We start from the raw sequence: 27,902 nt of genomic DNA, 5'->3' as shown, positions 1-27,902 counted from the left end.
CCCCTAAAGTTTCTTGCTTTGACGACCCAAATGGGAATGATGGGTGGAATAGCCTAATTATTTGTCCACCAGTTAGGCCTAATATCCGGTACACACCAATTTTGGTTAATTAATTTCCTGTTCCACATCTTCTGTTTTTACCACGCATGGTTTCAACACAGTCTGAGTTATCTCGGTAGGCCTTTTTGTTCACTCTGTTTCCCTTTCATATCTTTTCCCTTCAGCACTTGTTATTATAGGTTATTGTGACGTTTTATGAACATCCCCATACTACTTACAGTTCAGCTCACAATTAGAGTAAATTTGTAGGCCCAAATATCGCAACAGTACCCAGGATCTTGGGCGGGTGGGATGATATCCTATCCATCTGCCCAGGCTGCCATGGGTTAATAGATTCCAAACAGGGAGGGTAAGATCATGTATAATCTAAGGGAAGGTGAACAGACTCATTGTGGTTGCCTGGCATTTATGCAAAAGTGGGATTTTCTGACCGAACTCCACTTTTTAATCTATTGCAAGATGTACGCTATGATTCAGGTTCATAGTGGGTCAAACACATTGGTGGATCATGGGTGCCAGTGTGAACTGAGTGCTCCAAAATAAATGTTTATTTTGTATTCCTATTAGCATTGTTGAGCTCACACAGTGAGCAGAGTGAGCTGGGTTATACTCTGGTTCACCATTCTTTAACTGAGTTGTTAATCAAGTTTCACTTGCAAGGCCAAATTCTGCCCTCAGTCATATTACTGCAGCCCATTTGAAGACAAATGGGATTGCATTGGTACTAGGGATAGAATTTGCCCTGCAGCATCTTTATTATTGGTGATGATGCACAAGCTGGGAAGGGAGGGGCGTTTGAATGTCAGATTCCAGGTTGAGTTTGCATGACTGGCAGTAAGAAAAAACATCTTTTTATATGTAGATTGAGCACATTTTCTCTGAAAGCCACTGAGAGGAAACAAACATAGAGCCATATGATGTTATCTGCACACTTTTTAAAGCAGAACTACACTTTAAATGGTTATGAATGTCTGGATAATGTTGATCTTGCATGCGAGTAATACAGAAATATATGCTTCTTAGGAGATTACAAAATAACCATGGTAAAATTTCTACAAATGCCTAATTATGCAATGAAATAGGCTATTGAAGAAGATATATTTCTGATGGTTTTCCTACACATGCACATAAGTGTACACATACACAGAGGGTATACACACAGGCACAAAAATATGGTGCACGCACACACACAGTGCATTTAGACTAAAGGCACATAAAACAGTTTGGTTTCAAGGCTCATGAACAGGTTAATCTGGCGTTATAATTACATGTGCTTGAAAGATTACTTAGTAATTATACTTGAAGCTACCAAGTATTTCTATGATGAATTACCATGTAACTTACAGTTTTAGTTGCAAAAAAAGTAGGGGGAAGGTTAACAAGGGTCTAGTTTAGAAGACAAAAAGCTAGATAATTATTCTGTGATTATAGAGTAGCTGCCCTATTGTTACAACATCTACAGTTGCCAGGAATTTACAGACTTGTTGCAATGTGGTTATTTGTGCATTCTAAAATACAACTGTACCAAATTGTTTCCACATTATGGCTTGGAATTTCCTGCTCATCTGAATTAGTTGTTTTCCATATTTGTATTTTGGGGGGTTGCTCCAACAAGGGGCCAGAGTTTTAGCTATTGAACAGTGAAGTCATCAGGTGTTCATCACCCGTGTAAATCCTCTCACTCTTGTTTAGGTGCCTAAATATGTATATGCTTAATGTTAGGTACCCAAGTTTGAAAATGTTGGGCTTAGATTTCAGTTTAATAGCTATATCAGACTATTTTGAAATAAAAACCCATTTCAGAAATGAAAGCATTCAATTTCTGAAAAATACAAATAAAATGTAATATAAAAGACCATTGTCTGCCTGTAACAGGTAAATTATCTTTAATTCAATTAAAGAGAATTTAGGAGGGTTGATGGTAAACTTTGTGAAGTATATTTTTACATGTCAGAAGCTTTACGTCTTTAATCCTTACAGAGCAAAATTCTGCCCTCAGCTTTATCCATGCTGCACCACTGAAGTCTAGGATGTTGCAAGGGAGTGACTGAGGGCAGAATTTGCTCCCTAGAGACTTCTTGCAACCTTATGGACTGGTTGACTAGGATCAACCGTACTATCCATTTAATATTTGATATGTGCTCTATTGGTGCTACTCAGTGATTTACCATCTCTATCTTTTCTATACACTAATATCCAAGTGAGCACAGAAATCAAGGTAATATAGAAAGAGCATGTTTACACACAAACTGGGATTTTCAAAGAGGCCTAATGGCGTTAGGCACACAATTCCCATTGAAATACAATGGCAGATGGGTGCCTATCTCACTTAAGTATGTTTGAAAATAGCAGCCATATTTAATATTTTGCACATAAGACTCCAGCAAGTAAACGCTGAGGAATTGTGTGACTAAAAATGCACATTAATAATTAAAAATAGTATTAGTGCACAGTAGTGTGACTGCAAACCTAAACATGTAGCCAAGTAACAGTGTCAGGCAAGCATATTACATGATACTTTATTTCATAGACTTTAGTTATCTCCTTTCTCACAGATTGCATGTATCTTACCCATAATGCACAAGCAAAACAGCTCAGGGATTAAGGGCCTGATCCAATGCCCACTGAGGTCAATGAGAGTTGGTCCATTGAACTTCAATGGGTTCTGGACCAGGCGCTAAAAGATGGATCCTACATATTTATGTCATTGGAATCTTTATCACTGACTTCAGTGGGTGCAGGATTGGGAAATAACTTCAAAAAATAATTTTAACCCATATCACAGGCTGGTCTAGTGGTGGTGTATACACTGCATACAGGAAGCCTGGGTAGGTTTGCCAACTCTAATATTTAAAAAACGGACACTCCAGCAGCCCTGTCTCTTCTGCCCAGAGACCTGGCTCCTGCCCTGCCTCTTCCCCCTGAGGCCCCTCCCCCCATTCGCTCCTTTTCCTCCCACCCCCGTCACTCGTTGCTCTTTCCCACCTCCCTACCTATGTCATGAGGGACTTGCCTGTGGAGCCAGGGATGGGAGCTGCAGCCATCCCACGCAGGTAGGAGGTGGCTTCAGCTAAGAAGGGGATGGCGCGAGTGATGACCTGGTGCCTCCCTGCTTCCCCCGCCTGCAGTAACTGGATTTTGGGTGTCCAGTCCTTTTTTCGACTGGACTTTCTGGTCAAAATCTGTGCACCTGGCCACCCTAAGCCTGAGACTGACTCCTGCCCTCTGCTGTGGCTCCCTTTGATGGCAGAATCAATGCACTATGCCCCTGGTGTGAGGACAGAGGCAGGACTGTCCAGCTTTGCTCAACAGCAAGCCTACCAGACCATTAAGGAATGATAATTGCAGGCTCCAGGTTGTTGTCGCCAGTCCTGCTCACTATGTTGGCCTTCTAGTTTGCGCGTGTGTGCACATATGTGTATGTGTGTGGTGTAGAAGTCAGCACTCACACAAGGAGGGGAAGGATATCCTCATTCACAGAAAATAAAATATGGGGCCAGACATATTTTACAATGGTGTAACTCCATTGACTTCAGCAGAGTTACATTCGGGATGACTTTCATCCTTAATGCCTAAATGGGGAGGAGGGGGCTGAGTGAAATCTCTGCAGCACTTAACTTTCCAAGTAAACATCTAATTAGAAAAACATTTGACTTTCAATAATAAATGAGCAAAAGATCAGGAGACAAAAGTCTAACTGGCAAAGTACATCTATAGCAAAGGCTTTATGATGAGGGCATTTTTTGGCCTGCCCTCATATTTAAGACCATGGTTTAAGTAAAAAAACCTTGCATGCAACTGTTAAGGGTAAGGCACGGCTTCCTACACAGTAGCTCTAACAATTTGCAGGCACCCATCGGCATAGCTACCTTCATCAATTCTGCATCTTCCTGAAAATGTACTTTTAAGCACCTTAATTGCATTTCAGAGATAACCCTGCAGGGAAAGTGACAGGAAGAGAAACCATATAGAGCAGTTTGGCGGTCAGGCTCTTTGTTTTAAATCAATCAAACATCTGCGGCTAATGCAGCTTTGGGCTGCTCCTCAGGAAGCATTAGCCCTATTAGTCTGGGCTGGCAGGAACACAAAATAATATATTTATGGACAGAGCACATGTGCATTACTGCCAGAGAGCAAAGGAGAGGGAGGAGAAGCAACTGTGGTCAGCATTTCTACTTTGCTGGGAGGTCAGCTCCAACATTCAAAGAGCAGGTACAGTAGGACCATCATGATCACCCTTGTCTGCAGCCAGATGCATCACTCTCCTGAAAGATACTCCTTTCCGAATATCTATTATCCCTAATCTTCCCTAAGCGAAAGGGTGAAAGGTAGCCACCAAAGCTCCATGCTTTTTATTTTCTTAAGTAAAATGAAGTTGAACTGGCTATAGCCTGACACTTCATCACTCATCATGGTTACTATTGTAAATGTGAGCTCAGAATAAACATAGCAAGGTGTGTCTCTTTGTTTGGGGGAAGGGTCGGGGCAAGGAATTCTGCAGTCGCTATCTGATGCAAGCACTGCAATGTTGCTTTACGCTGGTAAATATAGCACAATAATTGTTCTAATTTGCTGAAAGAATAAAGCAAGGAATATCGGATTAGAAATGGTGGAGCGCTAATGTACTGAAGTAAATGCTTTCACTACTGAGAATCCAAAAGAACAAGATGAGCTGGTCTTCAAACAATAGTTAATTTTTAATCTGGAAAGTCTTCAGTTTGTCAGTCCCATTTTCCTCACCACTTGGTTTTATACCTGTTCTAAGGTGCATATTGCAGGTTCAAAGAGGAATTAAGAAACGGATCATGAAGTTTGTTAACTTGCACATTCACAATACGAACAAATGAGGGACACAAAGATAGACTGCAGCTTGCCAGTGCATCATTACATTAATACATCCAAATTCAGGGCAACAGGCTCTGGTTCCAAGGAACTGAAGAGGCAGATGGTGGGGCAGGGAAAGGGGCAGTAGGAATCTCTCCCAACCTGCCGAGGCTCAAATGTGTAACAACAAAAACTATTAATTCAAGAAACTTAAAAAGCTGTGGAATTCCTCCCTATAAGGTAAATAATTTTTGTATAATGTCAGAATAAAGGTTATGCATAAAAAAATCAAAATGTGTTAATGAATGAAAATCTACATTTAGAGCACCCAAACAACCTTAACTCTGCCCTGTAGTGACACCATGTAATAACCATTAGGCATTATAATTAATCTTCTTGTCCCAGATTAGATTAGCCTGATTTTTAAAAAACAGATTATTTTCCTTTACCCACCCCTGGTGTCACTACAGGACAAAGTTAAAGCTCTTTGGGTTCTCTAGCTGTGGATTTCCATACCTTTTTAAAGTTTAACTTTAACTCTGGATTTCCTTGGTTTAAAATGCTTAGTTTTGAGATAATTGAAACACCTGTGTAATTACTGGTTTCTATTCTTCATCTTAAAAAATATTTTTTTGTTTGAAAAGTGTGTTGGGGGGAGGGGGTTTCCTGCCATTTAAAAAAAATATATGAACAGTAAACAAGAAACCCATTATATGAAGTTTCTAATGATTTAAAAATAGGAAGTATTACCTGAAAATAATCACTTATTAAATTTTAACTTCTATGGCCATATTCTGGCTGCTTTATGCCACTTTGGAGCAGCACAAAGCATCCAGAACATGCTGGCCAGTTAATCTGTATTTATAGAGCAAAGCAACTGAAATATATTGAGCAGCTTCCCACTCCCTCTAATCCTCCAAATTCCCTCTTCCTCTTGTCCCTTCCCACATTCCCCTACATACACCTCCTTAATTCCCCTCTCTCCTGCATCGCACATTCCACTGTGCCCAGGTACACACACATATACAAGTTTCCCCCTCTTTCTTGCACCCTACAGTCCTCTGCGAACAAAACACCAGTTTTCCCATCCCTCCACATACACATTCTTATTTTCCTCCTCCTATCCTCTCTGTTGAGTTGAACAGGTACAAGAGTAGCTTTTGAAAGGAAAATTTTATGATTAATGGTCATTTTTTGCCATTGTTTTCCCTAATTGAAAGTCTTTCTGTCAGCAGAAGCTGATGCATAAAAATCTCCTTCAGAGAAACTCACAAAGAATTGTGCTTTTTCAAAATGACTGCCATCTCCCATTGTTCTCAGTGGTACTGAGGCTATCGCTGTGCTCAGTCAATGTGCCCTCTTTCAAAATGGCCATCACCTCCCCTTTTTTCCCCCAGAAATAGTGGGAGATTGGTGACCTTCTCAAAATGGTCACCCAACTGAGGGCAAATTATTTCCTCAGTCCTATTGACAATAATGGGAGATGGCAGTCACTTTGAAACAGGGCAGTTTCATGTGGAATTCTCTGTAGTGCAACCTTATTTGTCAGCCCCAATGGAAGAAGACTCTTTTAGTTATGATGAATAATTTGGGGAAAATGACCTATAATACAAAAAAAAAAAAAAAAAAAAAAAAAAAGACCTCAAATGTAACCTATGCACAAGATTTCAGTGTGTTTGAACCATAAGGAAAGCTTGAAGCATCTGCATTATTCCTTTATTAAAATAATTTGGGAGAAAGAAATATCTGATAGATGCTAAATATATTAAGGGACCCATTTTTAATTAATTTTACTTCATAGTAGTTAGCCAATTTATTTGTAAATTCTCAGAAAATTCATTCTGTACTCAAAGAGGAAGTGGTGTTAGTTAGAGAAGAATACATTATATATGTAAGTGCTTGAACACCTGCCACACTGCCATAATGTAAATAATTTTGAACAATAAAAATGAAGGGTACATCACATTGGTATAGAACAAAGGTGACTTTAGGACCAAAATAAGGGACATTCAGGACAGTGGGACAGAGAGGCAAGGGAGTTTGCTCACCACAGCACATTCTAAATCTGTTTAATGGCCACTTGCGATGGCAGGAAGATGAAGCAAAGAGAGTGGGGTGGGAGGTGGGGATGGGGCACAGAGCTACAAGGGATTCTATTTTTAAAAATCATGCACATAATAGACTGAATTCTCACAGCTTTCAGGAAAGAATGTTTAGTTACAAGTAACATTCACTGGCTCATTTTATGGTAATCATCATGTATAAGAATGGGGGGAAAATCTTTCTTTTTAAACTGTGCTCTGTGGAACTATTTTCTTGGCCTCTCATTAGCAATGAAAAATGGTCTAGAAACCTAGACAGCAATCCCTCCTTGTATGCTGCTTTTGGATCCCAAAGAGCTTGTGTGACCCAGGGAGGATGATGCTGTGGAAGTGGAATTATAAAGTTGTTCAACAGAACTGAGAGTCCCAGTTCAAGAGTGTTCTCTTGTGAACCTGCCTCTCAAGCACTTGAGTTCCAGGTATGGGACACAAAATAGGAACAATGAAGGACACAATGAAGGACACAAGAAAAATAATTGTGCAAGCAACTTAAAATGATATGGAATTAGTTCTTTACTTTAAATATCATTGTCTTTAGCCACAGTGTCATGATTCCACACTCATGAGGCACTTGATTTACAATAAAAATAAGTGAGATGCCAGAAAACATGTATGGAATGCAGATAAATTTGAGACTATTGAAGAATTTCCCACAAAGGGTCTGATCCAAATCCCACTGGGTTTCTTTCCTTTGATTCAATAGGTTTGGATCAGTCCCATAATGGGGGACAGCAGGAAGTGTGATCATGGGCTGATGAGGAAGCCTGAGGTGCCTTTTTTCAATATGGTGCATACAGTAGGACAGTACAAGAGAAAAGGACTGAGGACCTAATCCAAAGCTCACTGAAGCCAATGGAAGTTTTTCCACTGACTTCAGTGGTCTTTGGATCAGGCCTTTATGATACCAACATGATTTCGTCCACCTCCCTCTTACCTCCAATACCTTTAATTTTTCTCTATGCTTCTAATGAGATATGGCCAGCTTTGTGTGCAGCAGAGAGACACTTAGGTACAGAATGCAGACTTTCTGTCCCATGGAACAAGGGATAATTGGAGGTCTGGAAAGAGTAAGAGGGGTAGAAGAAGCCACAGTTTGATTATTTTGGAAAGGTGATGAAACAAATTGAAAATGGAACTTTATGTGGAAACAAAAGCCCCTTGTAACCAGGGAGTCAAAGCTCAGTCAACTTAATGAAATAGGGATGTTTGTTCTCAGGTTTCAAGTGCACCTCACTACAGAGAAGCATTCTGTGTAACTCGGAGACTGCTTGGGGCAGAATACAAATGACAATAAACAGGCCACATGTCCTACAGCCTCCTACAGGAGTCAAGCTATAGGAAAACGAAATAACCCTTGCTGCCCAGGCAATCGTTTTGCTGTGTAATGACAGGGCATTCCATGAATGGGCAAGATTAATCCTATCCAAAAGCTTAGCTGAGCTTGCTATTAGTGAGCATAACCACTTCCTGGGGGCCAAGGGTTAAAGTAGGGACTTACGTGTGAGCTTTTCTTCTTGTTCCATAGATTTTCTTGCACTAAAGCAAACGGTACAATAGATGTAGCCAGTCGTCCAGCAAGGCTTTCCCTGAATAATCTCTACCCCACAACTCCAGGCAGCTGTTGCAAGGGTGAGTGGTCTCCTTACTGTAGTGCTTCTAATCTTTGTCTGTATAGCATTTACAGGGCACTGGAATGGAGCTTCCTTAATTTAGCCTTTTTTTTTCAGGATTTGTTTATATTACCATCAGGTTTAAATTCACAAAGCCTGCTTGAGGTTTTATCTTGATCCGTCACTGCCCTGATGAATCAGCCACACAGAGTGCTGTACAGCACTGAATGCTATAGGGATAGTTTGTGAAATAGTGTGATACATACTGTCTCATCACTCAGGAATAACTAGGACTTCCATGACTGTACTAGTTACACACCATGGGTGGGATTTTCAAAGGAGTCTATAGGTATTAGGCACCCAATTCCCAATAAATGTCAATGGAACTGGGTGCCTAACTCCCTTCTGTTCTTTTGCTCATCCCCCAACCCACACACCTGGAGCCCTTGAGCATAATATTTTGAAACAGGTGAAGTTCTGAAACTGGGAAAGTTTTAAGGGGTGTTTGTGAGAATTTCTAGAAACAAAAAGATTGAAAATAAAGTGATGTTGTGGTGACCAGTTTTTATGACAGACACATGTACAGACCTGCAACAGAAAGGGACAGGCAGAGATTGTGACAAAGTGAATTTTGTTCCTGTCACCCTCAAATTTGGCTCAGCATCACTGGTTTACATTTGCCAGTCAACTTTCCTATTCATTAGAACATCTTATGCTGATTTATAAAGCAATTTGCAAACAGGCATTGTGTAACCTTGTACAACCTAGCACTCCTTACTCTTCAGGTTGCCAGATAAGGTCAACTGACAGACAGCTCTTTGCATTTTCACCCCTAAAATATGTCACTTTGGGTGGTCACTCTTTGAACTTTGTGAAACTCATTGTCTATTGACCTAATTAATGTCCCTAACCTTCCCCTTTTTTAAGTATAAAAATTAAGTCATATTTATTTTCTTTGACTTTCAACTGATTTTCACTAATTATTAACTGTGCAGAATGGATTACCATTTAATGTGAATGTTATTGTAAAGCACGTTGGCATGATAAGTACTCTAAACATTCCAGCGGTGCTTGTTTGTTTCTTGGAGTTCTTGTAAGATAAGAAAGACAATAAACAATGGGAAGCCAATAATCCTCCTCTTTTTTCCTCTGACCATTAATTTGATTCATAGCATTTTTTTTGTTTGCTGTTCATGAGTAATGAGCTATTTCATCTTCACCCTTGATCTGTATAGGCATGGTAGATACATATCATCCAGTGTGTATGAGATATAAACTTAACCCCTTTGCCACTGCAGCATTGCTTCTGTGACACACGTTGTAACCAGTGCATCATACATTGGTTTAATACAGTTATAAAGAATTAAAGTCATTTTTAATAATATCTCTTTGATTAGGGAAATATATTTCCCTGCCAGAAATGCAGTGATACACAGTTCTCATCTAAGAGAAAGGTATCCCAGGCGCAGCTCAGTTTTTTCTCTAAAGATTATTCCATTAAATACAGTTGCACAGTCCAAGCATGGCATTAAGAGGGTAAAAAGACAAGAAAAGGTTTGAAGCCCTTGCAGAGCAAAGATTTTGAGAGCTGTTAATTTTAATACTTTTTCTTTGAAGGTGTGGAAATTTTTTGCATTTTTAACCATACTTTATATTCCCACTGACCAGACTGGGACAGAAACTTCCAGACCACATCAGACCAATGGCCATCTAGTCCAATATTCTGTCTCTGATGCTGCCCAGTACAAGAGCATAAGTATAGTTTTGCATCATTTGGAGTTGCACAGAATAGGCTACCAAAACTTGTGAAAGCCTTTCCCAGATGATGGGAAAAGCTCTATTTCCAGTTGAAGTAACACCCCCTCCTCCACATCTGCAATCCACCACCTTGCTCATGCACTCCTGAGTCACCAAAGACTGAGAATATGCGAGGTGAATAATAATGACATTGAAACAGTGACAGTCTTGAGATTACCCATACTCCTGCAGTGCTTTTACTGATTCACAGGACAATGTTCAGCTGACTCTGGGATGACAGAGAAATAGAAGGCAGAGGATGGAAAAAAACTGCATCCCCATCAATTTTCTATTTATTTTGCGCACCATTTTCTTCTGCTTATTGGCAAAGAAGACTATTTGAACTATGATATTAAATGAAAAATGACAGTTAATCTTAATTGGCTGAAGCTTCCTTAAAAACCCAGAGTCTCACTACATGATGTAATATGCTCTAACTATAAAAAACAATAAAGACAGGAAATTACACTGGGAGTTTTTCTTGCCTTTAATTGGACAGTTTTTAGGCTGCCAAGCAGCAAAATCAAAGTGGAATCCAGTTATGAGAGAGAGCTTCTCTGAAATGGAAAGTTATCCAAAACTCTCTCTTTTACTTCCACTTACCATAGAGCCATGAGCTGAGTAAGCAGCTATATATAGCCCCATCATCTTCCTACCAGGAGGAGTGTCTAGAAATTTTAATTTGGTGAAAGAATTCACAGAAAAGTCAGATCCTCCCAAAACTTAGACTAGGAAAACACAGAAGGATGCTTATGGGAAATGAGCTGGCTGCCTCATTTCAATTCCTGGTATATCAGGGTACATGTCATAAGCCACAAACTGGTGTATGTAGCTATGTATCTTGCTATGATTTTGTTTTCTGCATAAAACATCTTTACATTTCTAGGAATCTGTTATCTACTGGAGGCAACCACCATTTTGTTTCCAGTTGAGATGCAGATTGTTCCAGAGGAGAGGCACTGTACTCTCATTGGGATTTTATTTTTGGTCATTCTTGTTTTTTGTCTTCATCTAAAATAAATCATTAATGGAGCTTGTTGGAGATTTTCAGACTTCTTGTTTCTCTGGGGAGTTGAGCAGTCCAGTTCTCCTAAAACAGAATTTTTTTAGTCTTTCCCTCTTGTGAAATTTTTTTTATTTTTTTATCTTTTGTTCAGATGGGGGATGAATTTTTTTTTTCAAAAATTTGAAATTTTTTACAGGCGGGAAAGCCTGGTTTCCAGCCAGCTCTAATCATTAGGCTGAACATTTGAATATATGGTTGTTCTATGTGCATGGAAAACATAACACCAACATAATTACCATCTTTGTTAAAAGTCTTAGTAGTAAGGTAAAAAACCAAGTAGACATGGAAACTGAATTACCCTCTTATTCCAAAATAGGTGGTCTGTCCAGAGCAGGTTTAAGCCACAATGGTGAGGAAGTCTACCCTGCTACTGCCCATGCCATATTGGTCCTGTTAATACTTGGAGAACTTCAGTATCCTGGACTGGTGATCCATAAAGTTACATGGCCTCCTCATCAGCCTCCTCCTGGCACTGGCCAAGATGTCCATTCATCAGTCCAGAAGGAGGAAGCTGAATGAAGGGGGGAAGTGGTGTTCTCTGTGTCTGTGGGGCCTTTTTTCCATTCCCTGGTCTTTTTCATGCATGTGGGCAAAGTTCCTCTGGGTACTAACCACTGATGTCTTGTACTCCTCCTTGGAGCAGTGAACATAGTCAAGGATTTTCTGTTTAGTGTCCATGTCTAAGACCTTTGTTTTGATCAGTGACCTGGACCCCCACCACTATTTGAGCATTCTCTCCCCTCCTCCCCAAGTATTTAGTTGATATGGGGATTTTGGAGGCCTTCCCTCACCTAACGGGATATGTCTTCTGTTGCTTTGGGGAGCTCTGACCATCAATCTCAGGATTTAAATAGGCTGACAACTTCACCAGCACTAAATTCAGTTAATAAAAACTGTAAAAGAAACTGACAAACTATAGGCTCCATGGGCTTGACACATCATTGAAATTACACAAAGTCCATTATTATTGGGCAGGCTATTTGTTACTCTCTTTGATTTTAATTTAGTTTGCTTTTCTGGGTATTTTTGGCAGATGTTTTTTCTCTGCAGTTGTGTCTTTCAGTACATGTGGATATAAAAAGAAACATATCTGGGTGGTACTTAATATTTAAATGTGGATAATAGTAATAGCAGAAGAACCTCGCCAATTTGCTTGTAGCTGAACTACAAACATGACGGGGGAATTTGCAGAACAGTGACATTGCACTGCTGTAATCCAGGCAGCGCCTGTGTGGGTGTCATCTTGCTCCCTCCTGGCCTCTCCCTGGCATTCAACAATCTCCTGAAACAGTATTAGGATACATATAATTTGTGCTGCTGGTAACATCCTCATCTTCAATACCTGGCAGCCCTTAAACCTCTCCAGTTCACACTAGGCCTGTTCCTTCAGTGCAGATCTGTGAGATTCTACTGTGAATTTGTTTGACCAAATATCCTGGGTAGTGTGTGTCTGTTGGGAGGAGAGGGTTTATTTACTGGACTTTTGGAAGGGGGGTTGGGTTTGTTTGTTTTTTGCATGCTCACCAGATCACAACATTTTACAATGGTTCCTCCACCATGACTACAGATTAAGGTTTGGAGTATGCAAGTCTCTGTCACTAGTGCATAATGTGGTGCAGAAGGCTGTTAGGTTCCAAGCTGGAGCATGAGCAGAGGCTACCAGGTGTGACAGTGAAGTTAAACATGCAGCTCCTCAGCATGCAGGGTGAAAACAGGCTGGGGTGGGGGGTGAAGAGTGAACATCCAAGGGAAACGTGGGTTTTAGTGTGATCCATGTGATACTAGTAAGGCAATTATTAGATTTTAGTCTCATTCCTGCTCTTGGGCAGAAGTAATTTGATGGTCTCACAGTAATACTCTCATTAATGCAGGATCAGCCTCTCCTCTGCTTCCTGTACCTCTCATTGCCTTTTACTTGTGCTTTTACATACGAGTCTGTGGCCCAGATTCTCATTTACATTAAGACCACTTTATTCCTCTCTGATAGTGTAAAGGGGACTGGCACAGTCTCCCGGGGGGGGGGCCTCTTCACAATCCCCTCACTAGGCTCACTGGGTTTCTCAGTTTGTCCCTGTTCAGGGCAGTTCCTTGGTTGAGTGTCCCCCTCCTTGGGGTGTGCATATGTGCGTGGTTGCTCTGCTTGCTTGCAGGTAGGAAATGCTCCCCTCCCTCTCCTGCCTAGGTCCTGAATGGGGCTTATAGACCCCATTATGGGGACTTTAAGGGGGAATAAGTGATATTTACTCCCACTTTAAGCCCTCTTTGTGCTGCCAGAGTGTTGCAAAGTGGCCTGAGTGTAACAAAATCCTGCACCTACATGGTATAGGGCTGGTCCTGCACTTTCCAACACCCTAAGAGATTCCAATGCATGTATTGGTGTTAAGGTAACGTAAGCTTTATGGCTTATTGCAACTCATTTTTTTTAAAGTGCAAATACATAATGTAAGAGGAAAAACACTGGAATCCAGAGAATCAACAAACTGAAGCTTGAGAAGCAGCCTGTCACCGGGAGAGATGGCATCTTGTACTTAAAGCACCAGCCCAGTCACCCAGAGCACTTGAACGAGGTGAGGAAAGATCTTTTTTCAGACTGGCTGCTACCCAGAAAGGGAGCAACTAGCTGGGAGGAAGAACACAATGATGTAAAGCCATGTGCTACTGGATGAGCAGCCAGCACCAGCAAAGTTCTCCTCCTGTATAAAAAGGCTTGTGGCAGCAGCATTATGCCTCCATTACCAATGAGGCTGTTGCTATGGACACCTTGTCAGTATAACCACTATATGAAGGATGGGGGCCAAAAAAGGAAGGAAGGAAAAAAGGATACCTGAAGATAACTGTGTTTTGAAATCCTGCCAAGAAACTCTTGCTTTAAAAAAACAAACATACTTTAATAGCTTTCCTTCTTTTTTTTTTTTTTTTTTTTTTTTTCATCATGCCAGTTAGCTTGAGTTTATACTGCAGCACTTTCATTAGAACATCCTAGAGACTTCAAAATCTCCACTTCGCATTCTGGCCAGAATGACTTGCAGCTTTTTGTAGAATTGGCAAGCAGCCTCATTGCTGCTATATGGGAGTGATATTAACCCTCTCCCTCTATCCCTTTCTCCTTTTCTCTCTCTCTTGCTCTTTCTCTGTCTAATAAATAATTCTGCTGATTTATTTGGGCAGGAGTGATTGGAGACAACAAGGAGGAAATAAAATTAATATCATTTACTTTAACTGCTCTGTGACTCAGGATGACTGGACCAGGGCTCCATAGTGACAGGCTGAAGTCATAGACAGCTACATCAGTTTGATGTCACCAGATAAAATCATTGCATATGATGTTTAGAAGGGTAATTACTAAGCTATTTTTAACCATTTAGAAATGGGAAGAAACGGTTTGTGTTTTTATATGTTACATAGGGAAGAACATTGAAAACTCCAAGCTCTAGCACTTTTCAAAGTTTGAATATTGTCTAGCAGTAGATTTAGAGTGCGGCCTAGTAGGGTAGGCTGGGGGTCAGGACTCCTGGGTTTCATTGCTGAGACTGATTTGCTGTGCAACCTTGGCCAAGAAGCGTAGAGGTAAATTTGAGAAGGGGATGAAGCCAAATCTCCTTTTTCCAGGTCCAATTTATACCTGCATTTTTTGCACCTTCAAAATGAAGTGCAGCTGCCACGCTGAATGCCAGCGGGTCTATCTGATTTGCACCTGCAAAACAAGTGCTGCTGCAAAAGCTAAGGTGTGAAGTTCATCCACAAAGGGAGACCACCCTTTTGACTTTGGCCCTTAAATATTCTAGCCCAGATCAACAAAGGTCTGATTTGAGTGGATGACAGGAGCTTATGTACCTTTCTGGATCTGGACCTCAGTGTCCTACATCAGTCAAATGGATAATACAATTTACCTAACTCACAGGACTATTGTGATGCTTCATTAATTCAAGGCCTGATTAAGGCAATCCAGGATCGCAGCCTCATTATGACATGATATTCCCCTCTTCCCCCTCCGCCATAGATCTGCACCCATTCTCCCCACACTCACACACCCCATGGGCATACTCCCCACTAGGAGTGTCAGTGTCAAGTGAGACTCCTCTCGTTCCAGAAAGGGATTGCAACAAGAGGCCTGCTTGTCCCCCACAGGAGCAACAGCAAGGGTTCCCCCCAAGAGTGACCTCAGGGATCCCCTCTCCTCCTGGAGAGGCAGAGGTGGCAGATGGGGGACTCTGAGTACTTAGCACATCAAGCAGAGTGTGATGAGTTGGCCATGTCTGTTGTTTTCTCCTGCCACACCCAGTGTCCTCTGTTGGGCTAGTGTTAGTGGGACTCTCCAGGGCAAGGTGGTTAGGAGTTAACAACTCAGTAAATTGTGCATGGAGTGAGGTCACACATCTTTGTAGAATGGGTTGTGGGGGCAGAGTACACAGTGTTCATAGGGAGTTATTACTGCTAGTGTAAATTAGGGCAAACTTGATTGAGGATGCTCTAATTTAGTCCAGGGGACACATTGGCCCACAGCTGGCCCCAGGATCACAGGGGTGGTGGAGGAGGAAAGATGGTATATGCTCTCTTTTCCCACTCATAGAGGCATTGAACTCATCTCAGGCACACTTGAGGATTTAGTCTGTGGACTGCTTTCTCCCTGCACCAGCACTTGTATGTAGTATTTTTCAGTGATATCTCTTAATAGGTGCATCTGTCTCTATGTCATTTCCCATGACTCACTAAGTAACTGTAACAAACAGGAATTGTGGGGAAAAGGGCGAGTATTTTTTTAGTCTCTGCTTTTAGAAATGAACCAGAACAGATGCTGCGTTCCACAGTGGAGGACTGACTGTGATCAGGGCACAGATTCCATATATGACTTCACAGATTACAGCAGGCTGTGCTCTTGAGTCTGCTCTAGCATCACTGAAGTCAATAGTAGTCTTATCGTTCACTTCAATCACAGCGGGATTAGGCCCTTCATGGTTGCGTCCAGAACCTCATCTCTCTTTCTGCTCCCAAGGCACCCAAATGGCTTCAAAAGTTCCTGGGTCCATTTCTCTACTCCATGCCAGCTCTCCCTCTCTTCCAGAATATAGTTGTCTCACTTCTTCTAGCCCTTTCTCTCATTTCTCTACTCATGCTCTCTCTGATTATACTCCTGGGCATCACTAACATGGCTAACCATGTTTCTTCCTGACACTGACACACTCCAGTCCTGCACTGATGCTGCTGATTTCCACACTACAACGGGGCAGATGCACTCAGTGTGCTTATTACAGGGCAGCTGGTCAGTTCTCACGTCATTTCACCGCGTCATCTTGGGCAGTGACTCATCATGAGCATTTCAAAAGGTTCACCTGACTCCACAGAGTTTGATCTGGTTGGAAATTTCCCTAGGAACATTCTTCCAGCCCAACTATGTAGATAACCATATAAATTATAATTACAGAGACTCATAGCTACTCCCCTGCAAGTATCTAATTAGCAATACATGCCATTAAGAAATCGAACAAATGACCTAAATGAGAGACACAAAAGAAACTCTGTAGTAGACGGTTTACTATTATTAATAAATCATTATGCTTCTCTTCTCTCTCTTTCCATCAGATTGATTTTAAGAAAGCTAATGCGTGTGGCAGTCATGGCGTGGAGACTGGAGTATAACAGCCTTTATATCAGGGAGGCTCTAAAATGAAGGCACAATCTTTTTTTTTAATAAACCACTGCAGTGCTTCAATGTGTTTAAAGTAAGTCTTCTTTCCAAACTGCATTTCCTCATTTCTGATGCATCCAGTGTTAATGAATTGCAAAGCAATAAATGCTTGACACTTCCAGGAACCACTATCACAAAACCTGATGCATTCACAGAATATCGTTTAGATTCTTTGATGCAGCAGGGCATAACTGTGCTTTGCAGCCATCCCTGAATATGGCTGTACCAGCTTCTTCCTCCTTCAGGTTCATTGACTGTCTGCAGCTGCTTGTCTGCATATTAAAGATTTCCCATCCTTTTCACTGCAAAAATTCTGAAACAGAAACAAAAAAACTAAACCGAAGATTGTCTGAGACAGGCAGTGAGCAGGAGGCAATGCTAACAAGTGAGTCTAGCAAGAGAAACAAATTGCACATTGGAAAGCCAAACACCAATGACATGACAGATTTTTTTTGTCTTCAGAGTGTTTGACATTCCATCATGGTGAAACTAAACATTAATAGTGGTACCATTTCTAAGTATCCTCCACCCCTTATGGATTCCACTGATGTTCATTATTCACTATAATTAGCAGGGATTGAAGTAGGGTTATTTGTTACTTTTCAATACTCTGTCAACAATCCAAACAAAAGAATTACTTGCGGTTCACTAGGAGTTAGGGATAAAGAAGGGGGCCAAGTACATAATGAAAGTGCAGCACTCAATCACTGGCAAGTAGGAGATGGAAAAGCATAGCAAAAGGGGGGTTTCCCCCTGCTGGCCAAGCCAGAGAGTACTGGCTACCCTGACAACCACACAAGCCTAAACCGTCAATGGATGTGCTATTATAGGTGATGTCTAGAATAGGAGGAATAATTACAGTATTGCAGTCCAAAAAGATGTTGCATGCTTCTTGTCTAACACTGTATGACCCAAAATCAATAAACTGTAATTTTTTAAAAATGTTCCTTTAAATTAACTCCTACAGTTTTAAGGCAATAGATTACTGGAAAATATATTTAAAATACGATTGGAAAAATATTTCTTATCCATATAAAGGAGCAGTCTGTGAGCCAATATTTTTATTGTTTTACAATTCCAGATGAAGAAGTAAAGGGATGGGAGAGAAATATAAACAGCTATTACAGCAGTCAATAATACAGAAAAATATCAAAAGCATGTACCCCAGATCTCTGGAACCACAAGTGTGTGCATCAAATTATGTTAATCTTTTACTGCACGTATTGAGATACCAAGATTATGCATTTTAAAAATCCTGATGCCAAATTCAGACTTGGTAACTCCATTGATGCCAGTGGAGTAGAACTTTCAAAGAAAAGGGTCAAGATTCGCTGCTGAGCTCAGTTCTCCAAGGACCCTGACTCCTGACCAGTTGTACATCATTCCCAGCCAAGTTTAGAGCAGTCTGGGGTCTGCTTTCAGCTCTGCCAGCTAGTAAAAATCCCTAATGGAATGTGTCAATAGCCGTGAATAGCTGAAGTACAGTACCCATCAGCAATTCTCTCTCCCCACCTGTTTAGCTGCTGTGCTAAGGATGCTGGTGTGGGGAGGAAGAACAGACACCAGCTATGCCAGCACTTCACCTATTGGGAACTCATCCATACTGGAGGAATGCCCAGCTGGATAGATACAGGTAGTTTCCACTCCCTTTGCACCACTCAAATCACAAGCAGTGTTCTATTGTCATATTAATAGTTATTTATTAAAAATAGTTCCCTTTCTATTTTTTCCAGAATGCACACTGGAAGATTAGAGAAAATAAGAGAACTTTTCTTCCTGAAATTTTAACCCAGCATAGATTTCCCAAGAAATTACCAAATCAAATAATAGAGCAGAATTTTAAAAGAGTTTTGGAAGACTATGTGAATATTACTGACAACTACACTTAAGATAGCAAGTTAGTCCAAATGGATGATGAGAACATTCCATTTTTCAGGGCTGATGCTGCTCTCTGAGAGGGAGGGGTGGGCAAGGAAGAATTTATTACTCAAATCCAAAAATATGTACATTTTGTTTTTGATTGTTCACTTCCTCTTGCAGCAGTTAGCCCATATCAGAATACTCAGCTTGCTGGATCATAGGTTGCCTGATGTGGTAAATCCTACGGTCTCCATTGACAATACTGTACTACATTCAACTTTGCTCCACTTCAAAGCACATGAATGAAAATTCACCTATGTTGCTCTATCATATGCAATGGTACCTGGATATTTTAAATGGATTGCTTCTGACTATGCCACCTCCAGGGACAGATTAGTTATTTCCCTGGACAATTTTTTCACACTAAAAAAAAAGTAAAGAGTAGGTGTGACCAAGTGCTGGGAGTGCAGACTGATTAAAAAAAGGCACAGGAAGAAAGTAGCGGGGAGAGGGCTAGGACTAGCTGAACCCAGAGGCAGAGAGATCTCTTCTCCTCCTGGGCCCTGGGAAAAGGCTGAGGATAGAAAGGGACACTATAAATAGCATTGCTGCCTGGGACTGTAAAAGTGTTGGTGGAGGGAACATAAATAAACACTACATTGTAGATACCCAATCATTGTGGTCTGAGCAGATTTCTGTATGCAAAAAGGCAGGAGCAGACCTTGTTACAGTAGGTTAAAACAGATTCTTTTGCTTGTATCAAGCTACCATGGGGGTAAAATATGTAACGTGGCACAGCAGTTGCTTCCTGTATGCTGAATTTAAGTCACAGAGACAAGATAAATGTCCCTGCTATTAGCAAGGCTGCATCTCAGTGTCAAATGTATTTTTAATAATCTCTTCTTTTTAATATCCTGTTGAGACAAACAGCCTTTGTGCTATGCAGACCTGCTGAACAGCTGGGAATACATAGCTGCCACTCTACATGGCATGTCTATGAAGGCCCAAAGAAAGTGGCAAAAAGAGTTGCTAGTTTTAAGAACCAACCCATCCCCCAAGGAAAAACTGCCAATGAAAGCAGCTCCATCCGTAGTGGGACTGTGGTACTCACTTCATGACCCAGTCCCACAAGGGGAAGTTGAGCATGTAGAATAAACCTGTCAGCATCCAGCACTAACACAGCAAGTCATAGTGATCCAGCTCACAAACCCACTATTTGCTGGGCAAAGTCTCCAGTAGAAGGTGATTGTTCTCAGTCAGGACTGAAATGTATGGAAAGGACTTGGCAAGTGGCCAGCCAGCTTCTGAGGGTCACCCATTCCTACTACAGTCCCCTGGGGCCAAATTCATCCCTGGCAGAATGCTAATGAAGTCAATTTGATCTATGTCTTATACACAGTCTTTCTCCTGGGTATTCAGTGGGCATTTCCCCTAGCATCAGCCAATGTGCTAAGGGCTGAATTGGAAAATGCTAATATAAAACAGAATGGAATGTGATATATATATATATATATATACTGAAGCAGTGTTCTTGTGCAATGATCCCAAAGTTATTTGAAAAGCAGAGCATTAGAACCTGGTGCAAACAAAGGTGGAAGATATTATGCACTCAAGAATTGTTCCAGCTCAGTTTTGGACAGTGACAATTATTTTATTGAAAGAGGTAGTGTTGGCCAACATACCAGGGTTATATTGTATTCTTTATGAAAAGAGCATGGGGATATTTAGCTTCTACCTGGACACCAGCCAGAGACAAGCAGTAGGGAGCTCATTCGAACATTTTATCTAATGCAATAGTATTATTAATCTAAGGATAGTGGTCTATGTACCATCATGTAATTGTTGAAGAATAGTAAGTTATTAGAGAGGGAAGTTCTCTTGCTTGTAGCATGACCAGGGATGAGTAAATTATTCTCTTTATGCATAGGGAGGTTAGCCTTGATAGTTTACCTGAGCTGATTCCATGGTCTAGGAGGTGCAGCCTGAGGCTTGGTCAGTCCTCCCTTAATGGTAAACTTTAAGATGACTACATCAATGTGTCAATCTGGGAGAGGTTTTGATTGGTTGGTGAGTAAGTGGTGGCTCAGTGTTCTATAAAGTGCTCATTACTGTAGTATCAGAGTGCCTGGGTAATGACTGGAGAATAACTGGAATACTGTCTTGCAGTAGTAGGTCATCGCATGGTGCAAAAGAGTGAGAACATTTGAAATCACCTAAGCAATATGTCAATCTGGATTTAATAGCCTAACAGCCTTTTCGGCTATGGCTCACTTGTCAAGAACGATGTTACTTATTAGTTAAGGGATAGATTTTTAAGAAGCAAAAACACTATTAATTGGCAGGCTATAAAGAACATGGCCACAAACAAAACAACAGACTTCTTTTTGGGTGACAGAGGGATTTCAAAGTACTGAGTCACTAATCCATGAAGTTAATGACTCACCCCTCTGCTGTGTTTATGATAATAAATAGACTGAAAGTGTACAGTATCTCTGCACTGTAGAGTAATAGGGTATGTACAGTACATACATTAAAATTTCCCCTTGGAAACTAATTTCTTTAAAAATGTTCCTTTCATGGGATTTTTTCTGCATTAAAATAATATATTTATTTAGAGAATTTTGTCCTAAAGGATCTCCAAATACTTCACCAACTATATACGTACAGCAACACTAAAAAGCACCTACCTAAACAGGCAGTACAGTCAAAGACTGGGAGCCAAATACTTCTGAGTTCTAATCCTTGCTGTACCACTGACTTGTTGTGTAGGGATGGGCAAATTACTTAATCCTTCTGGGCCAGATCATAGCTCCTGATTCAGAAATTAATTGGCAGGAATGATTTCAACAACTGAATTTCAAAGTCTTTACAGGAACTAAATTTAAGATTTGCACATGCAAGTGTTGGTACCAAAAGCATATCCATGCTAATCAGTGTACAGGAATGATACCATGTTTCTTATCTGACCATACACAAGCGATCAGCATATCTTGACCAGTGATACTGAACATAAATTAATCACAGGATATTGGTTTTAAATAATGCATAGAGTAAAAAAAAGTGAACAAAAATATCATCAAATGGTTTCTTAATAATGAATAAATCTGAGGAAGTCAAAGGGCTCATTTATATTCTGCTGACTGAAAAATTCATCATAAATCATTTCCTACAAGTTGTTCACTCACTTCTACCTATTAGCGATGTAGTATTTTTACATAGATTTGAAATGCCGAGAGAATTTGCAGGCAGAAATGTTGAAGACAACATCCAGTCTGTCTGTCTGACTCATGGAACCAGTTTCATGTATTTTGTTTTAGTCTCAGGGATAAAACTAAAATCTTAAGGCATCCTCTTCAAGGGACACAATTTTGTCAGCTCCTCCCGAATAGAAAAGTGAAAACTAACCCTCCATATCATTTGTAGTTTACAGCTTTTCACACACAAAGGCAAAGAGGATACATGACAACATTCTAAGAAGGAGGCTGCTGTTCAGATCCTTTGAAATGTGTTACAGTTCATGTGACTAGAGGAAGTAAACGGCTTAACATTTAACATTGCCACTGGCGGAAAAGGGAGAACTTTCCCTTGACAGGCATGAGATACCGATAATCTGATGTCTAGTCAGTGTGATATGTGCCACTTGCAGCGAACAGCCAAATTCCAGAAATTTGTGATGCTACAGCACAACACACATTTAACTATTAGTTTTCTGAATAAGTCACTGATGCTATTTTTTCCCACATGAATGAAGTTTTCTGAAAAACCCATGAGAGGCTTTTGACACTGAGGACTAAGGAACAGTAAACAGATAAGATCACTCTGGCTCTTCTCCTCAAACTCAGGCTGAACCAATTCAGAACTTTTGGGAGTGGGGAGGCGGTTGTCAGTTTGTTTGTTATTAAAACAGTTAACTTTTTTATTATTAATTTTTTGTGTTTGCTATAGGCTTCTGGTTTCAGTTCCCAGCTGTAATGAAATACACATCAACAAAGCTATAGCAGTAGCAACAAGTGGTTTCTTAGATCCATTTTTATACCTTTTTCTGAGGGGGTTTCAGTTCCTAACCATTTGAAGATGAGGCAGCCTGAAATGAAGTAGGAATTTTGGGAGTAGACAGGAGCAGGCATATGCGATAGTATACTGGCCCAATATTCAAAGGTGCTAGACATCCACAACTCCCATTGATAGTGACCAAGGAAGCGGGGAACACAAGAGGTTGAAACTGTGGAGGATGAAGAGCTATTTAGTGTGTTCTGCTTAAAAACCAACTATATAACTAATATAGCTGGTTGAAATTTTTCAGCTGAAAAATGTCATCGGTAATTTTTCACAGGAAGATGTCAATTGTGGTGAATTTTTCCAATTTTTAAATGGGAAAATTCAAGACAAAAGATTTCCTTTCAATCAAAAATCAGAATATATTGTTTCATCACTTCCAAATTAAAAATTTTCAGAACGTTTTGTTTTGCAAAAATATTTGTTATGGTAACCCTTCTGACAGGTATTGTCGGCGGCAAGTATAAGAAGGGAAAGGGATTCAACATACAAACACAGAGACCCGGTAGGAGAGCTGTTCAGAAAATGGAATTTGAGAACTGCAGGAAATTCCAATATTTTAATATTTGTTTTAATCCCTAAAATGGGACTAAAAATCATAGTGATGTAAATCCTGTGCCTTGAAGCCTTGGAGATTATGGAGCTCGCTATTGACACCTCTTGGTGAATAAAGAGAAGAGCAGCCCAGAGCTACTTGGGGGATTCTTTCTGAAAATGTAAACAACACTCATTTGACCCTGCACCCAGAAACCTGGGAAACTATATATACTCTCTTGGCTCCCTTGAGGTGCAATGTTTCCCCACATACAAAGGGTTTAAAACAAAGAACATTTATTGGGGGGGAAGAGTTGCGGGGGGCAACAGAATGAACTTGGAAAAGCCAGCTTTGCACTAACAATAACGACCCATCCACAATATCTTAACAGTAACCCCAGCCTCTGACCTCCTAATGCATTCTAGCCACTTCCCTCCTCCCCAGCTCCCTACTTACAGTTTGTTGTTCAGGGCTGGTAGAGTACAAGGCTTTTGTCAGGTTGTTCTCCAGCTGCTAAAGGAAGTGTAGCCAAGGGTTCTACACCTGCCCCAGCTGAAGTGATTTCAGTTTTAATTGATGGGTAGGGAGGCCCACACCAGAGTCCCTTAGGTAGGCTGCTGCCCAAGCCTGTCTCGGCACTGCCTCAGTGCAGCTCCATCCACTGCCACCTCAAGTCCTCCTCAGTTCAGCTCATGGCCTTCAACTCATCAACTATCTTGAAATCACTCTGTATTGACTCTTCAGAAGAGTGGAGTCAATGGTATCTAGGACCCGTAGCACAGTCCTTTCTAGCACCAGAGAAGCACTCCCAACAAAAGATATGAGCCTATCTCACTATGTTTAATTGTCCAGACTCTCGTACCTGACATAACTGTACCTGACGGCAGTCAAAGGCAGAGTGACCCCTCACCTCAGGCACATTTGGTGTCCATCTCTTGTCCCTTCATTTCCTAACAGGGCCTATAACATTTTATCGCTTCCCAAAATCAAAACTTTACTGTATTTTAACCAAAATGCCAACTAACAAAAATGCAAATGAGGTCTGATGCTTTCCCCCTTGCTCATCAACAGACGCTAGCAGAGAGCTCCCTCCTCCACAGAGCCTCTGCCCATCTGGCGAGCTCAAGCAGCTCTGCACCATTCTTCTCTCTATTCCCCAACAGGTGTCAATAGTGAGCTCTGTTTTTTCTAGGACTTCAGGATGGGGAATTTACATCATTATGACTTTTCTTCCAATCTTGGGGATTAAAAAGAGATGCTGAAATATTGGAATTTCCCAGAGGATGGAAATTCCATTTTCCAAACAGCTCTCCGACTGGGTCACTGTGTTTGTATGTTGAATCCCTTTCCCCACTCTATGCCTGCCTTTGTCTTTTTAGATTGTACACTCTTTGGGGCAGGCACTGCATATAATACAGACTGAGCAATACTGCAACATCTTCTTATTAATAGTGTTACAATAGTACACAGAGGTCCAACCAAGATCAGGACCTTTTTAGGCTAGGCACTGTAGAAACACAGAATAAGAGACGGTCCCTGCCCCAACTTGATTACAATCTAAATAGTCAGGACAGACAAAAAATGAGAGAAAAGAAATATCTCAATTTTACAGAGACTTGTGTGCATGTCTCCCCTATATTCTTGATTCCAGATTCCACTAGGACAGTTTACTGAAACCCCCACGCTTCTTACAACAGCCTGATTCAATAGCTTTACTAGTGACCAATGCTTATTACATTACAGTGACTGCTTCACTGTTAGCTTGTGTTCCCCTCAGCTGTTTGTTGTATGCATCTGTTGTCTCTTGTCTTATACTTAAGATTGCAAGCTATTTGAGACAGGGACTTCTCATTATATGTGAAGACAGGCCCACATTCTCAAAGGTATTTAGGCACCTAAGTCCCATTGAAATAAACATAAAATAATAATTTATAACCCATGTAGACATTTCTGTCACCTTTGTCACTACAAGTAGTACTGCCGCCTTTTTGTATTGTTCTGTGGAATGAATAACTGTATCCAGCATTGCAATGATGCACTGTCATATGATCAGACTGCTTCCTCCTCATGTTGAAATGCATCATCATGAATGGAGAGAGGTAAATAGTGGTGTCCCCCAGGGGTCTGTACTGGGACCAGTGCTGTTCAACATACTCATAAATGATCTGGAGAAAGGGGTAAACAGTGAGGTGGCAAAATTTGCATATGATACAAAACTTCTCAAGATAGTTAAGTCTAAAGCAGACTGCAAAGCGTTACAAAGGGATCTCACAAAACTGGGTGACTGGGCAACAAAATGGCACATGATATTCAGTGTTGATAAACGCAAAGTAATGCACATTGGAAAACATCATCCCAATTATACATAAAAAATGATGGGGGTCTAAATTAGCTGTTGCAACTCAAAAAGAGATCTCAGAGTCATTGTGTATAGTTTTCTAAAAACATCCACTCAATGTGCAGTGGCATCCAAAAAAGCTAACAGAATGTTGGGAATCATTAGGAAAGTGATAGCTAATAAGAGAGAAAATATTGTATTGCCCTTTTATAAATCCATGATACGCCCACATCTTGAATACTGCATGCAGATGTGGACACCCCAGCTCAAAAAAGATTTATTTGAATTGGAAATGGTACAGAAAAGGGCAACTAAAATGATTAGAAGTATGAAAAAGCTTCCATATGAGGCTAGATTAATAAGACTGGGACTTTTCAGCTTGGAAAAGACACGACTAACGGGAGATATGAGAGAGGTCTATAAAATCATGACTGGTGTAGAGAAAATAAATAATGAAGTGTTATTTACTCCTTGTCATAACACAAAAACTAGGGTCACCAAATTAAATTAAAAGGCAGCAGGTTTAAAACAAACAAAAGGAAGTATTTCTTCACACAACGCACAGTCATCCTGTGGAACTCCTTGCCAGAGGATGTTGTGAAGGCCAAGACAATAACGGGGTTCAAAAAAGGACTAGATAAGTTCATGGAGAATAGGTCTGTCAATAGCTATTAGCCAGGATAGGCAGGGATTGCTGTTTGCCAGAGGCTGAGAATGGCTGATGGGATGGGTCACTTGACGATTACCTGTTCTATTCATTCCCTGTGAAGCACTTGGCATTGGTCATTGTTGGAAGCCAGGATACTGTACTAGATGGACCGTTGGTCTGACCCAGTATGGCAATTCTTATGTTCTTATCACTTACTGATGCTGAGTCATGACACAAAGACATAGTGTTATTACAACATGATGCTATGTCACAACTTCAAGGCTTAAAATAAATAAGGGATTCTTTAATTGTTCTGTAGACTAAGCTTGCAAAGGTGCAACACTTTCCCTTGAACTTCAGGAGAGAGTCACTAGCAACCTTTTAAGATACTACAGTCAAATGTTCTAATGAACTATCACTATTTATTTATTTTTCCAGGTGATTTAAGACTAAAACAAGGGAAGGAATGATCCTCACATAGAGAACATCCAATAAAACATTGAGTGAGTTCCAAATAGGAAGTAGAATATCACCAGAAGAAATTAGGATATTAAGGGAATGAAGAAAGAGGAACTTGTGTCATTTCAATCCACAAAGATAATAAATAAATAAATCCTCCCAAATGCCTTTATAGTTCATCATATATGTTACTCAAAATTATTCAATTTTCTGTATAATTTTTATTTTAAATTCTGTGAATTAAGTGTATCCTATTCTTTTCACTTGACTGTCAGTCTGGAAAATATCAGCATTCTCAGGGTTAATAAAAATGTGCATTTTTACCTATCTCTGGACAAATACCTGTGTGGGCTCAGTGCAAATACTGTAAAATCTGACCTTTAATTTCACCACAGTACAGCCTTCCTCTTGGGGAGTAATGGTAGCGGTAATACTCAGTATATAATGTAACTTTTCCATTGAATAAAAGGGAGCTAGAACTGCCAGGTGCAATGTAATGTGATCTTTTAAAATATCATTTTATGTATGTCAATGGGTTATTAAAGATGGGCACTTTTTCTAAAATTCGGTGTATACTTTTCACAGTTCACAGCATATCAGAGCATCACCATATGTAAGTATTAATAACTCTATGCCTTTTCTCATCATGTACTTTTGACAGGTTACCAAACCCCTGCCACAATATTACACCAGTTAGAACTCCATACTAGATTGTGTGACTCCTCTTTTTGTCCTGTCCCTTTTTTGTCTAATGAACCAACTGTATGACTCAGGAAGACTCTCCTATCCTTTCCATGGCCCCTAAGTTTCACTTTTGGCCATGCATACATTTATGGCACCCTTTGATCATTTCGAACTTT

The 27,902-nt window shown here is 40.5% G+C and overlaps 1 long non-coding RNA gene across 5 annotated transcripts in view; it reads left to right on the top strand.

Moving 5' to 3' along the window:
- LOC137162051 (uncharacterized) overlaps nucleotides 1-27,495 on the top strand; it is a 37,175-nt gene extending 9,680 nt beyond the window's left edge. For 3 of the 5 annotated variants that reach the window (XR_010922258.1, XR_010922254.1, XR_010922257.1), the window contains exons 2-6: nucleotides 8,512-8,615; nucleotides 13,888-14,026; nucleotides 17,040-17,179; nucleotides 18,666-18,778; nucleotides 27,022-27,495. This is a non-coding gene — a long non-coding RNA (uncharacterized lncRNA). Of the gene's footprint in view, nucleotides 1-8,511; nucleotides 8,616-13,887; nucleotides 14,027-17,039; nucleotides 17,180-18,226; nucleotides 18,365-18,665; nucleotides 18,779-18,878; nucleotides 18,976-27,021 lie in introns of those variants that run through there. The other 2 variants (XR_010922255.1, XR_010922256.1) reach the window with 2 other exon arrangements.
- The last annotated feature ends 407 nt before the right edge of the window (nucleotides 27,496-27,902 follow it).

This window comes from Emydura macquarii, unplaced genomic scaffold, assembly GCF_026122565.2.
Source record: "Emydura macquarii macquarii isolate MOO-44397 ecotype Brisbane River unplaced genomic scaffold, CSIRO-AGI_Emac_v2 contig_2422, whole genome shotgun sequence".
Taxonomy (NCBI): domain Eukaryota; kingdom Metazoa; phylum Chordata; order Testudines; family Chelidae; genus Emydura; species Emydura macquarii.
The sequence above is the reverse complement of the archived record's forward strand: the minus strand, read 5'-3'. Positions and strand labels throughout refer to the sequence as shown.